The following is a 15,487-nucleotide window of genomic DNA, read 5'->3' on the forward strand; positions in this document are numbered from 1 at the left end:
GGGAAATTCACTCCTGTAAGAGTTATCATGGGAAAAAGGGGTCTTCACTGAATCACCAATCCTGGTTTCCACAACAACCCCAAATTTTCAAAATCCAATTGTCATAGGGACAGAAAGTGAGGTGAAATCTTCTGAACAGGGGCACAGACAGCAAAACAAGTGTTACAGGGGTGTTAACCCGTCCATGTTATCCAAAAAAAACTTAAATTGTTTTTGGCTGGGGCTACACTTAAAAAATGTTCCGACTTACAAATTCAACAGAACAAACCTACAGACCCCATCTTGTTAGTAACCCAGGGACTGCCTGTAGTGAACTTGGTGTGGCGTTATTCACTTTAAGGTCATCACAGAGGACAAAGGGACGCTTTTTACATCACGCGGAAAAGATTTCATCTTTAAATCCGGAAAGTTTTCCTCATAGTAAGTGCTGTGAAAATGTGGAATAGACTCCCTTAAGAGGTGGGTTTGGCCTGCTCGGTAGATTGCTTTAAAATAGGCATGGATTCTTCACTAAATGTACATATTACCGGATACTAACATTTATAGGTAAAGTTGATCCAGGGAATAGCCGATTGCCTCTTGTGGGATCAGGAAGGAATTTCCCCCGCTGAATTGGATCACGTTTTGCTTGGATAATTTGCCTTCCTCTGCTGGATCAGCTATGGGTATAGGATTGTGTAGAAGAATGCATGATTCTTCCCCCCCCCCCCCCCACACACACCTTTATTTGTTGAACTAGATGGACTTGTGTATTTTGTCAACAAGACTAGCTTTGAGGTATATTTATTGGACTATTAAATCTTTTTAAACAATCTAACGGCAGAAATAACCCATGACTGGCGGACAGCTAATATTGTAGTTATCCACAAGGGCAGCAAGGTAGAAGCTGGCAATTACAGGCCAGTAAGTATCAGTCATAGTAAAGTTAATGGAATCATTCCTGGAAAGGAGAATCATTGATCACTTAAAAAAACACAACTTGATGGCCCCCAAAGCAGCATGGCTTTACTGAGGGAAGATCTTGTCAGACTAATCCAATTACATTTTATGACTAGATTGCCAAAGTTTTGGACCAGGGCAGTGCTGTAGACATAGCATACCTTGAGTTCAGCAAGGCATTTGATGACAATTCCACATAATGATCCAAGTCTAAAAATGGTACAAGCTAGGACTTAACCCTTTGGTGGTTCAGGGAATATGTAGTTGGCTAAAGGATACCAGAGTGTGGTTGTAAATCAGGGTTCACTCAGAACAGAGAGCAGTCACTAAAGGTGTACCACAAGGCTGTGTACTATGTTCTGTTCTATTTAATCTATATGCAAGTGATATAACTAAAAGTTTGTTGGCCAAGGTGTGTCTTTTTGCTGATGATACAAAAGGTGTCAGTGTTGCTATCCCTGGAGGTGACCAACATGATTTGGCATTGCTGGAAGATTGGTCAAAACAGTGGAAATTGCAGTTCAACGTTTCTAAATGTAAAATATCACCACATTTAATGAGTGGTAAGCTGCAATAGAATACATTTTTGGTTTTGAGTTTAATACCACTTTACAGTAAAATGACACTAGAATCTAACAGGAAAGACTTTGCAGGGCCTGTGTACCTGCTTAATGACGTGGGAATGCAAGTCCTCCAACCTACACAGTTTAGCGAAGTGCGCACAGCCCAAAAAACAGGTGGTAATCAAATACCACCAAAAGATCGATCCATATGTGGGAAAAAAAAAGGACAAATTTAATTCATGTATACCATTGCATGACCGCGCAATTGTCAAAGTAATGCAGTGGCATGTCGCGAAAAATGGTCTGGTCATTGGGGGGGGGGGGGGGGGGGTAAAGCGTCTGGTGGTCAGGTGGTTAAAGCAGCATTAAACCCAAAACCAAAAATGAAGTATATTGCAGCTTACCAATCCTTAGATGGGTTTGGTTGCATTTTTTTTATGGGATTGGCTGCAGTATTTTATGAAAATAAAAGCCTACAAAAAAAAGAATTGCAGTTATTGTATTCAACAATTGGTAAGCTGCAATTTAAAACATTTTTAGGTTCAATACTGCTTTAACCACTTGCTTACTGGGCACTTAAACCCCCCTCAGTCCCAGACCAATTTTCAGCTTTCAGCGCTGATGCACTTTGAGTGACAATTACGCGGTCATACAACACTGTACCCAAATGAAATTTTTATCATTTTTTTCCCACAAATAGAGCTTTCTTTTGGTGGTATTTAGTTACAGCTCGGAGTTTTATTTTTTGCTAAACAAACAAAAAAAGATGCAAAAAAAAAAAAAAAAAAAAATCATGTTTTAATAGTTTGTTATAAAATTTTGCAAACGGGTCATTTTTCTCCTTCATTGAAGTGCGCTGATTAGGCGGCACTGATAGGCTGCATTGGTGGGCACTGATGGGCTGCATTGGTGGGCACTGATGGGCTGCATTGGTGGGCACTGATAGGCTGCACTGGTGGGCACTGATAGGCATAGTTAAGGCGGCACTAATAGGCACAGATAAGGCGGCACCGATGGGCACAGATAAGGCGGCACTGATGGGCAAAGATGGGCAAAGATAAGATGGCACGGATGGGTGGCACGGATAAGTGGCACGGATGGGTGGCACGGATGGGCACTGATAGGTACCACAGATAGATGGGACTGATGGGCACTGATAGGTGGCACTGATAGGTGGCTCTGATAGGTGGCACTGCTGGGCACTGATGGGCGGCACTGCTGGGCACTGATGGGCGGCACTGCTGGGCACTGATGGGCGGCACTGGGGTGCAGCACCTTTGAGGCAGATTTTGGGTGGCACTGTGGGTGGCACTGTGGGCACTGCTGGGTGGCACTGTGGGCACTGCTGGGTGGCACTGTGGGCACTATGGGCACTGCTGGGTGGCACTGACAGGGGGGCACTTACTTTATTTCAGGATGGCACTGCGGGTGGCAGGTGGGCACTGGCAGGGGGCAGGTGTCCGCTTGAATTGCTGGCCGTGATCGGGACTGATGTCCCGAACACGGCCGCCGGCGATCGGCTTTTTTTTTTTCTCCTCGCGCTGTCAGCGCGAGGAGGAATACTAGCCGATTACCGGCTCCGTTTTATCACATGATCAGCTGTCATTGGCTGACAGCTGATCACGTGATAAGGGGTCGGGATCGACCCCTTACACGGATCGGTGATCAGGCGAGTCTCACGGACTCGCCGATCGCAGAGCGCGCCGCGCGCGCCCCTCAGGGGGCGCGCAGGCCGCTCGTATCCGGGACGACGTCAATAGACGTAGTCCCGGAAATGTGGGTCCGCGCTGTTGCCGTCATTTTGCAATAGCGCGGATCCCAAGTGGTTAAACACAGGGAAGATAAAGTACTTCCTGTACAGGCTGTGGATCAGCCATAGTAGAAGGGCCCGACTATATAATTCAAAGTCACAAGGACTCCTGAACATTTGCTGTCTGCAGACAATCTAAGGGGACACCAGGGCTTTCTGTTGTGCATGCAATAGAGCATGCACAACCCAGTGCACAACTGTTTATAGGCAGAATGGTGACTGCAGGATGAAAAGCCCCAGAATGCACCACAGTATCTCCAAAAGTGAACCATGCAGTTGAAACAAAACATCAACATTGTCCAGCGTAGGGACCAAATCACTCTCCCTGCTGCAGGGAGAATCCCTGAGTCTCTGTAGGCTAGGTCATGAGACCCCTCTCTACCAAGGAAACAGACTGTACTGGGGAACCAGACACTATTCTCAGACATGACAGTTGTGAAACAAGGTCATCCCTCCATTGGTTTGGGTGACAAGGAACAACCCTATAGACCAGTGGTTCTCAATGCCTGTCTTAAGGACCCACTAACAGGTCAGATTTTAAATATTACCTTGGGGAGATGCAGACTAGAATACTGCAATCACTGAGCAGCAAATTATATCACCTGTGAGGTATTCCAGTTATCTTGCAAACCTGGTATGTTAGTGGGTCCCAGGGACAGGAGTTGAGAACCACTGCTCTAGACGCTTAGGGCTCAACTCACACCTATGCGTTTTCAGAAAACTACTCCCAGTTGCTCATTGTTTCAAAAGTGTATGACAATTCATGACAAATGATTTGAAGGTGTTCACATTAGTATGTTGAGTTTCAGAGCTTTGAATTGCATTTTTAAGAAATTCTGCTTTATGAATCATCTGTGCCTTTTCTTAAAAACGCGCCCCATTTTATAGCCAACGGTAGGTAATGCACAACTAAATATGCGCTTTTTTTATTAGTGCATTTGGAGACATGTCCACATTGCTCAGGTGACACATACAAAAAACGCGCATAAAAGATGCTTTGTGTTGTGTTTAACTTTCTGGCAACACATTAAAAGCACTATAAAAATACAAATACATTCAGGAAAAAGCATATTGCATTTTCAAATGCAAATGCTGAAAGGGCCCCGACAATGTGTGTGCATATCGGCATATAATCAAGAACAATGTGCATGTCTCGCTCAAGCTGCTTGCTCTGGGCTGCTCTGTGCAAAACTGCTGCACAGAGCAGGTAAACTGCTTTCTTGTTAAAAATAACAAAGACTTTAATATCACATTAAGTTTATTGCTTAGGCTCCACACACAGGGTGTTAGCTAACCTCTCCTAATTGTCTTTTCTCTTGTCGGCTGTGCATTTCCATATAAAACGCTTGACAAATTTTTGTAAACATGGCCAGGCACTTAAGACATTACTTCATTTCATGGGCCAGAATTCTGGCCCATGAAATGAACACTCAAATGCTTGACACGCCTATCATTGAGGCACGTTTAGATGAGTTTACACTGCCAAGACTAGTTCTTTTGTAAAAGACACCACTGCGACACGCTGGCAGTTAGGTTTTTTTTTCTCCTGCCTCTAAACACGTGTACATGCAAAGATAGGCTAACATGGAGGGTTGTTTAGAGGTTGGGGGAAAAAAAAAACGCCCTAAAAGGCATTAAAAACAGTGCAAATGAGCCCTTAAGTGAAGTACTGTGTCATTACTGCAGGAATAATTACACATCCTTAACCATTTAAGACAGTCAAGGTCCTTTTCAAATCTGGTGTTTTAGGATCTCGAGCAGAATCACTTAGATTCTGCCAGCAATCCCAAATCACATTGCAATAGAGGCAAAACACCACGTGTGTTTAGGTGCTATTCAGTTTCAATGTTACCTAAAATGCGATGCAGTTTTGTTGCGTGATAAATTATGCAGCAACCCACATGCTAAGCTAGTCGCCCAAAAGAGGATCCTGCTCCTTTTTGAGTGACAAACCTAATGTGCTTCGGTTTGCTGCAATTGCCATGCGACAAATACAGCAAAACTGCACATATGGGTATCATTCATTTTCAATGGCACCTAAATGCAGTGTGATTTTGCATTGAAAATGAATGGCACCAAAACATGCTTGGTGCATTTTTCCACTATTGCAGCGAGATCCCAACATGCCACATGTGAACTGGGCCTTAGGAAAACACACACATACATATATATATATTGCACATACAGAACCTTGTGATTTAAAAACCAAAACAGGGAAATACAAAAAAATAAAAAAGTGGATTAAAGAATGGTGTATTAAAAGATGCCTGTGAGCTCTTAGATTTCTGCAAAACTAGCCCTTTTAGGTTCAAATGCAAAAAAATAAAACTTTATGAGCTGTGTAACTCTGCAAGCATTTTCTGAACATTCACACCTTGAGGCATACCAAAGCAGACAGAAAGATAACTGCCCTTTTCCTCGGACTCTATTGTTATGATGGGCTATTTTGAAGCATTGTGTTGAGAGTAGAATAGCTGTTAAAAATAGCACGGTAGCAAGGACATAATCCAGCCATGATTACGCCTATTATATCCAATGTTATCTTGTAAAAAAATAAAATCTGAAGGAAATTCAACAATTTGCAGCTTTCTGCAAAACTGGCTCAACTTGCTTAGTAAAAAAAAAAAAAAAAAAACCCCAGGTCAAAACTCCTAAACCCAGGGAGCAGTAATCAAAACAGCACCCAGAGATTATGGTTGTACAATAGACATCTTCCACCTTCAGTTCTTACTTGCTGGCCACCAATGTAATGAACACCCGCCTTGACCAACAGGAATAAACAGGTAGCAACTGCCAGTTATGGTTTGCATAAAAGAGCAGCCAATGTCTTAGGCATGCTGCGGTGCTCTGAATTATCCGATGCTTGCTCTAAAGACCTGAGGCCACTTTACCAGGTAAGGTGAACTTGCAAGTTACATTCACCTTTTCAAAGTCAGTAGGGCTAAAGCAGATATAGGAGCAGAGTTTGATATAGTTTACAAGTGTCATGTTAAGATGTCTTGTCCACTTATATTCAGTTGGTCTTTAACCACTTGACAACTGGGCACCTAACCCCCCCTCGTGACCAGACCAATTTTCAGCTTTCAGTGCTCTCACACTTTGAATGACAATTAGTCATGTAATACTGTACCCAAATGAATGTTTTGTCCTTTTTGTTCATACACAGAGCTTTCTTTTGGTGATATTTGATCATCTCTGGATTTTTTTTTTTTTTTTGCTCTATAAATGAAAAATGTCTTAGTTTCTGTGATAAAATTTTTGAAAGTTATTGATTTTTCTTCATAAATTTTGGCCACAATTTATACTGCTACATATCTTTAGTAAAAAACAAAAACACAAATTAGTGGATATTTGGTCTTTGTGAAAGTTATAGATTATACAAGCTGTGGTGCAAATCATAAAAAAATGATCACACCTGAAGTACTGGTGGCCTCATTTCTTGCGACCCGAACAAGCCAGAAAGGAACAAATACACCCCCCCCCAAGTGACCCCCTTTCTGAAAGTAGACAGTCCAAGGTATTTAGTAAGATGCATGGTGAGGTTTTTGATGTTGTCTTTTTTCCTCGCAATTTTTTGCAAAATTAAGTTTTAATTTTTTTTCCCACAAAATTGTCAATGTAATAGGTTATTTCTCTTACATGGGATGTGTATACCACAAATGACACCCCAAAATAAATTCTGCTACTCCCCTGAGTATTACGATACCACATGTGTGGGACTTTCACAGCCCGGCCACAGACAGGCCCAACATGTAGGGAGCACCGTCGCGTATTCTAAGAGCATAAATTACACATCTAACTTGTTGACTACCTATTACAATTTTGAAGGCCCTGGAGCACCAGGTCAATGACACGTGACACTGATGACAGATAGCAGTGATACGTGGCACTGACACGTGACACAGACGGCACTTATACATGGCACTGAAGACAGGTGGCACCGACAGATTGCAAAGGGCACTTTATTTTCCCTTTTTTCCACCTTGACGCTGCAGCCGTTCGCTCTCCCTCCTCACACACTGTCTGTGAGGAGGGAGAGCCGGCGATGAGAGATGATCTCATATGTTTACATATGAGGTCATCTCTCATTAGACACTCAGATCGGGTGCTAAATGGCCGCTGTGATTGGCCATTTAGCACAATCTGTGATTGGCTGTGTGGTCCTCCTATTTCCCCTTTGCGCGGTGGCGCGCAAAGGAGAAACAAACAGGACGATGCCCTCCCATCAATTGGAGTCCATGCTAAAGCTGTTTTTTGGCTAAAGCGCGGACACCTAGTGATTAAATATACTGCATTTAATAGGTCAATTGACAAATATTTTGAGGGCGGAAAAAATAAAAATAAATACAAAAGACCTTTTCATTATTAAACACTGTACAGCAACCCCTTCATGTTAGTTTATGAAAATCTGCATTGTGGTTCTTCATGCTGTTTAGACAAATATGTGGAGAGGGCCTGGTAGACTTGTCATGAGTTAAGAAAATCAGCAAAACGTACTGCTGTACTACCAACGTCACAATCTGCATTTAAAACTGACTATAGTTGCCGGGCATTCACATATAATAACCAGTAGTATTCAAGCCACAAAATATTGCAGCTAAAAGGCTAAAGCTTTGGTAGAACTTTACTATGAAAAGGAGTCCTACAAATAACTACACTTTGGGTTTAAAAATTTGTACACACATTTACTACAGTAATTCAGAAGTGGCAGACAAAGGCAGAAAAACCTCAGATTCAAAATACAGAAAAATAAATCACAAAAAGTTATAATGTAAACTTACTATATGTATGCCACGGTTATACATAAAATATTGAATCATGCTTACTTAGGGGCAAAAGTACATAGGGTTGCCAAGTCAAAATACAAATGCACAGGGGGGTTTAAAAGTAGGAAAGTAATATATAAATACATCCACATACCTTCTACTTTTGGAATTGCCAGAGATTGTAAATCCGCAAAGCATGGCAGAAAAGAAAACGCAGGTAAATCAGCAGGAGGGGACATTTTTTGTAAATTAAGTTTCATCAGTCTAGAAGACTGCATGCATTTGTATAGCATGTCAGATTCAAGGCTACATGTTAAGAACCTTACTGAAGCAAAGTGCAAAAGCAACTGAAAGGCACCATTTCCCCTTCTTGGTCATTACAACTGCAAGCTTAATTATCAATATGGCAGTCTTTGGAAAACCACAAAAAGACATGTCACATGCACAAAATGTACACATTTTCTACTTTTAGAGCCAAACAACCTAGGAGAACAAACTTTCCTGCTCACAAATCATTTACAACACACTGACATTTATGTTGAAAAGGTACTAGGCAATTAAAAATGCACGTGAAGCTTAACACTTTTTAACCAGAAAAATTACCTGGCTGTCCACAACCGAATCAGAATAGTTTTCTAAATGTAAAACTACTTATAGTTAGTTGCACCCTTTCACCTGTTTTTTGCACAGTCAGAGAAAAAAAATAAAAAAAAAAACATTGCTGTGGGTATAGTGGGTGTGCCTAGATGCCTGAAGCAGCTTCGAAGACTCAAAGATTTTGCCAAACCCAAGCTGCTCTGATGGGCAACACTGACACTTCCAGGTTGTCTAGCCACTAGTTGCTATTGTCTGCAGGAACACACATTCCTACTGACTGATTACTATGATGGTGACCTCACAAGCAACTAGAAGGTAGGGTAGGAAAGCCTCCTCATCAGGATGTGCTACAGCTTTGCCTGTCAAAAAAGCTAGGGGTATTTTTTTTATTAAAATAATAAAACTGGTATTACTACCTGCTTTGTGCAACTGTATTGCACAGAGCAGCCCAGAACCTCCTCTTGGCTTCTCTGTGTGCCACCATTGGAAGCCGCTTACTATGGTGGCAAACTTTTAGAGACTCTCCCAAGCCAGATTGTGCATGTCCACTGACAGGTGGTGCAACTCGGCCCCTACCCCCTGCTCACAGGATTTTATTGACAGCAGCAGGAGTTAATGACTCTCACTGCTGTCTGAGCCTGTGAGGAGAGACACCAGCACAACTGCAGACAAGTATAGCGAGGGGATGATACAAGTGAGATTTTTTTTTTTTTACTTTAATGCAGGGAATGCATTAACAAAAATGTCTAGCCTTTAGAATCAATTTAAGGCTGCTGTAGGTGGTATGTGCAAGCATTTAAAAATAAAATTTTCTAATTCAAATCTCTTTATATTCATGTACTAACATATCATGATTAACAGATTTTCTGCTTGGAGATGTCTTAAAAGGACTTAACAGAAATGCTATTTTTGCCCTCTTACAACAGCGCTGAGCTACATAAATGGCCACACCTCATCGCAAGCATCCTCATGTACACTTGTACTGCTTAGGTCCCTTTCACACTGGGGCAGGGTCAGCAGTAAAGCAACGCAATTTTTAGCGGCGCTTTACGGTCGTATTTGCAGAGGTATTCAGCCGCTGGAGGGGGTGCTTTTAACCCCCTCTAGTGGCCGAAAGGGTTAAAACCACCCACAAAGCGCTGCTGCAGCAGCGCTTTTCGAGCGGTATAGCTGAGCTGCCCCACTGATTTAAATGGGCAGGAGTGGCTGCCTTCACTGCTCCAAAGATGCTGCTAGCAGGGCTTTTTTAGTGTCCTGCCAGTGTACCGCTCCAGTGTGAATGCCCTCGGGGCTTTCACACTGGAGACACAGGAGCGGCTCTTTCAGGGCGCTTTGCAGGCGCCATTTTTAGCGCTGTAGTGCCTGAAAAGCACCCCAGTGTGAAAGGGGTCTTAGAAAAGGCAGGCATGTGTGACCAGCTGTTAGAATACAGATTGTGCAGGGCAGCAAAGTCAAATTATGGTGCCTATTGGGCCACACAGTAATCAAGACCACTTGCAGCTGCCATGACAGTAAATACACACTATGGAAATTAAGGTTTAATGAGGCTTGCCGATTTTACTAAAGGGCCATTCTCGAGTCCTAACATTAGCAACATACATAGCATGTCAAACTATATACAGAAAATAATATGATGGCAATAAAGTAGAATTCCAGATGTCAGTTCACTTTATATAGTTTGAGCCAATCTGACCCAAACCAACCCTTTTTTATCAATTGATGAAGCCGCTGCACTGCTATGTCCTGTAGTAGCATTTACTACATACAGTACGCAGCATTGTATTCCACAGCAGCATAGTTGGCTTCTCGCCTGCTTACGAAACTAGTCAGTGTGAATTGCTCCCTCGCCATTCAGGACATATTTTTTTTTATCAATGAACACAAGTGTCCTGATTGCCAGGGTTGGAAATAGTGCGCTATCCGGCCACCTCTCCCCCTCAGCCAGATGAAGACTTAAAAGTGGATGTAAACCCGAATTCGTGAAATTTGATCTAGGCACATATCTGTGGTATCTACTTATCTCTCTCCAAAGCACCAAGACCCATGTCTTTATGCTGCTCCACTCTTCTGTTATCTTCTGACAAGTTCTCCGAGACAGGAAATAAAAGCAGTTTCCTTTCCTCCAATCAGCTGTCTCCCAGTGTAAGCCAAGGATCCATAGCCAGTACTGAATGAGGAAGTGAAAATTCTAAAAAATACAGCAAGAGGAAGACAGCAGATATGCATGTAAAACTTATGTAGGGAGATGTGTTTCATCTCTGGGTATCATCTGAGGCTGTTCACTTCACTGGATATATGTGAGGGTTTACATCCACTTTAAATTCATTGATAAAAATATAAGTCTTTTCCTGAAAGGTGGAATAGCGCACAGGCAGACTATAGTTCCAGCAGCAGACAGCAAGTCACCTGCCCTGCTGTAGAACACAGCACTGCTTATTGTATGCATCTAATGTTAAAAACCGTGAACCTGAATCCCAATCATGTCATTTAAATCTTCGAACCGCCTGCAAAAAAGTTTCTCATTTTTGTACTACCATATATACTCGAGTATAAGCCGAGATTTTCAGCCTCTTTTTTGAGGCTGAAAGTGCCCCCCTCGGCTTATACTCGAGTCATTGCCGTCTGCCTGCCCGATCAGCGTGTCGAGCAGACAGACGGCGGCCATTCTACTATTCAAAAGCCGCGCCTCCGTCTGTGATAGGCTGAACACTCAATTTCCCAGCAGTCAGTGGTCCGCCTATCACGGACATCCGCTCATCCTCATACTACGGACGAGGATGAGAGGATGTCCGTGATAGGCGGAACACAGACTGCTGGGAAATTGAGTGTTCCGCCTATCACAGACGGAGGCGCTGCTTTTGAACAGTGGAATGGCCGCCGAGGCGCCGACGAAGAGCGGCGATCCTGGCATGGCAGAAGGACGGAGGCTCGGGACGGGACGGAGGCTCGGGACACAGGTAGGCTGGACACACACGGCTGCACGGACACACACGGCTGCACGGACGGACACACACGGCTGCACGGACGGACACACACGGCTGCACGGACGGACACACAGGGATGGACGGACGGACACACACACACAGGGATGGACGGACACACACACACAGGGATGGACGGACACACACACACAGGGATGGACGGACACACACACACACAGGGATGGACGGACACACACACAGGGATGGACGGACACACACACAGGGATGGACGGACACACACACACACACAGGGATGGACGGACACACACACACACACAGGGATGGACGGACACACACACACACACAGGGATGGACGGACACACACACACACACAGGGATGGACGGACACACACACACACACAGGGATGGACGGACACACACACACACACACAGGGATGGACGGACACACACACACACACACAGGGATGGACGGACACACACACACACACAGGGATGGACGGACACACACACACACACAGGGATGGACGGACACACACACACACACAGGGATGGACGGACACACACACACACACACAGGGATGGACGGACACACACACACACACACAGGGATGGACGGACACACACACACACACAGGGATGGACGGACACACACACACACACAGGGATGGACGGACACACACACACACACAGGGATGGACGGACACACACACACAGGGATGGACGGACACACACACACAGGGATGGACGGACACACACACACAGGGATGGACGGACACACACACACAGGGATGGACGGACACACACACACAGGGATGGACGGACACACACACACAGGGATGGACGGACACACACACACAGGGATGGACGGACACACACACACAGGGATGGACGGACACACACACACAGGGATGGACGGACACACACACACAGGGATGGACGGACACACACACAGGGATGGACGGACACACAGGGATGGACAGGCATGTCTCACCCTCTGCTTATACACGAGTCAATAAGTTTCCCAGTTTTTTGGGGGTAAATTGGGGGCCTTGGCTTATATTCGGGTCGGCCTATACTCGAGTATATACGGTATATTGAAATCACCTTAGCTCAGCTCTAAAAAAAAAAATTTAAAAAATTTAAAATTTTAATCAAACAAGCTCTGACGGGATATGTATTATCGTAAGTGCTTTTGTTGTCAATTTGAGACTTCTGAAATTATTAAACATTTTTGCAGGTACAGTTGACTTGCATTTTGCCATGGTGCTGCAGTGATTGAAGGCATAACAACTAAAGGGGGTTCCCAAATGACGTGGTTTATTGTGACCCAATGACATCAATGAAGATGGAAGTGTGGGACCCAGGGTGTGGCAGCCAATCATTGGATCACAGCAGGACAATGCTTGGTTCTAAATCGAGGATAAAAAGGTAAGAAATGTAAAAAAGTGCACAGGAGGGGTAGTGACGTTTCTGTAAATTGGTGCTGAAGATTTCCCTCTGCTGCACATATTGCACCAAATCTTTTTTTTTTTTAAAACATTTAGCCCAGGTTCACACTATAACACGCTGCAGAACACACAGGAGCGCTGTGCGTCCGTGTTCCCCATTTCAGGGACTAATCAGGGCCAATTCTATGCCTGAATTCGGCCCTGAAAATGGAGCCAAAGACGCACACGTTTTTTCTTCAGTGCGCTCTGCAGCCGCCCTGGAGATATGTGAACCGGCTCCATAGGGAGCCAGTCACATTCATTCTCCCACTATTCAAATTAGATGCAGGGAAACGCACATCAAATTTGCATAGGTGCAAATGGGGGCTTAAGAAGCGCTTGCAACACAGGATTCAAAGAGCACCAAGTAAAAATAGTTTCCTTTAAGATGTCCTATGATTGAATATTGTTCAGAAGCTATCAGTGAGGAGCCACTGATGACCCACTTTAGAGCTTGTTCATACCAGGTGCAGTGTGAAAATGCTCTGCCTTCTGTAGATGCGTGCAGGTGCCATTAATTCTAAATGGCACCCCAACGCATATGCAGTTTGGTGTGTCAAGATTTTAACAATCATGCCTGTGCTACTTTTTGTCAAGTTTCATGCATGTATGGCAGCCCATTTCATTTAATGTCAGGGTTTCTTACATGAAATTCAAAATGAACTTAGGCTCGCAGGTAAACGTCAAAACTAAGGCTGCATTCATACCTCAGCATTTTGAATCGTGGGCAGATGTGCCACAATTCTGCCCACAATTTCTAAGCGCAGAGATGTGAATGACAAGTTGCAGAAAGCACATTTGAGATGTCATTCATTTTAATGGCAGCTAAGATCACGGTGCGGTTCTGCCACGATAAATCGCACTGCAATTGCGGCAACCCGCATCACGTGAAGCATGTCACCACAAAGTAGCGCCTGAATTTTTTATTTTTTTTTTACAAGCTTAACATGATGCGGGTTGCCGCTTTTGCAGCGCAATTTTATCTCACCAGAACCACACCACGATTTTAGGTGCCTTTAAATGAATGGCATCTCAAATGTGCTTTCTGCAACTTGTCACTGACACCCCGGCACTTTAAAATCACAGGCAGAATTGCGGCAAATCTGCCCATGATTTAAAACGCTGACATGTGAATGCAATTTAAGGCCTTGAAGGACTCAAGTTTGAGATTGACAAAAAGCTTCGGGTTAGGCTTGTCATTACATTATACAATTTTCTTATTCAATTTCCTTTAGACCCCTTTCACACGGGCATGGTTTTCATGAGCTTAAGCGCTAGAAATAGCCTCTGCAAAGCGCCATAAAACCGCCTCCCATTCATTCCAGTGTGACTTTTCACACTCGGGTGGTGCGCTTGCAGGACGTCCTGAAAAGTCCTGCAAGCAGCATCTTTAAGGTGGGTTGGGAGTAGAGCAGCACAATTCTGGGAAAAATGAGAATCACGATTCTTTTGCTTAGAATGAAGATCACGATTCTCTCACGATTCTCAAAAAACTGTTTAATTTGAAAAATGTAGGACTCCTCACTACTATATACAGGGTCCCTGCTGGGAATTGTAATCCCCCATAGAGAATAAGTCATGCTGGGGAGTTGCAGTCCTCACTGCTATATGTCCACCCCCTCCCCCCACATAGGTGCATGCTAAGGGTTGTAGTCCCCCATAAGCCAGAATCATGCTGGGGGTATATAGTCCCCCATAAGCCCAAATCAGTCATGCTTTGTATCCTCAGTACACCACCCCCTATAGGGCCTTATGGCAGTCAGTCTTCAGGTAGTTTATATTGCCCCATATAGGGCCATAATCCCTATACAACAGTAATGATGGGGGTTGCAGTGCCCTATAATATAGAATCAGCCATGCTGGGGGCTGTAGTCCTCTGTACACCAGCCTCTTTACTTAACTCACACTATACGGCCATGCTGTAGTTCACTCCAGTCCTCCTCAGTACTGTATGTCACCATCCCTCTAGAATCAGCCATGCTGGGAGTTATAGACCAACATCGCAGTGCGCACTCACTGTTTCCCGGCCACACCCAGAACGGACCGCATCACGCGTTCCGATGACTGACATCAGCTCCGATATCCGCCATCTGTGTTCCATGCTGGTTGGAACCGGCGGCGCTAAACGAAAATGGCGGGTCACCCAGACTTTAGATCGCGTGGGGGGAGGGGGCGAATCGAGATTGCGATCTTTTCGCGATTAATCATGCACCTCTAGTTGGGAGCAATGTATTCAGAGCTCCCAAAACACCCTGCCCATTGAAATGCATGGGCAGGGTTTTCAAAAGCGCCTTAACCACTTACCGACTGGCTCATGTACATATACGTCGGCAGTTTGATGATGGATATCTTTAACGGCAGCAGCTGCTGCCACAACCGAGGT

General features: G+C 44.3%; 1 protein-coding gene across 5 annotated transcripts in view; it reads right to left on the minus strand.

Annotated features, from left to right (window-relative positions):
- Positions 1-15,487, minus strand: part of ELAVL2 (ELAV like RNA binding protein 2) — a 355,320-nt gene that overhangs the window by 198,761 nt on the left and 141,072 nt on the right. The gene's annotated exons all lie outside the window — the stretch shown is intronic.

This window comes from Lithobates pipiens, unplaced genomic scaffold (genome assembly GCF_037356315.1).
Source record: "Lithobates pipiens isolate NorthernLeopardFrog02 unplaced genomic scaffold, aLitPip1_a1.2 Scaffold_13, whole genome shotgun sequence".
In the NCBI taxonomy this organism is placed as follows: domain Eukaryota; kingdom Metazoa; phylum Chordata; class Amphibia; order Anura; family Ranidae; genus Lithobates; species Lithobates pipiens.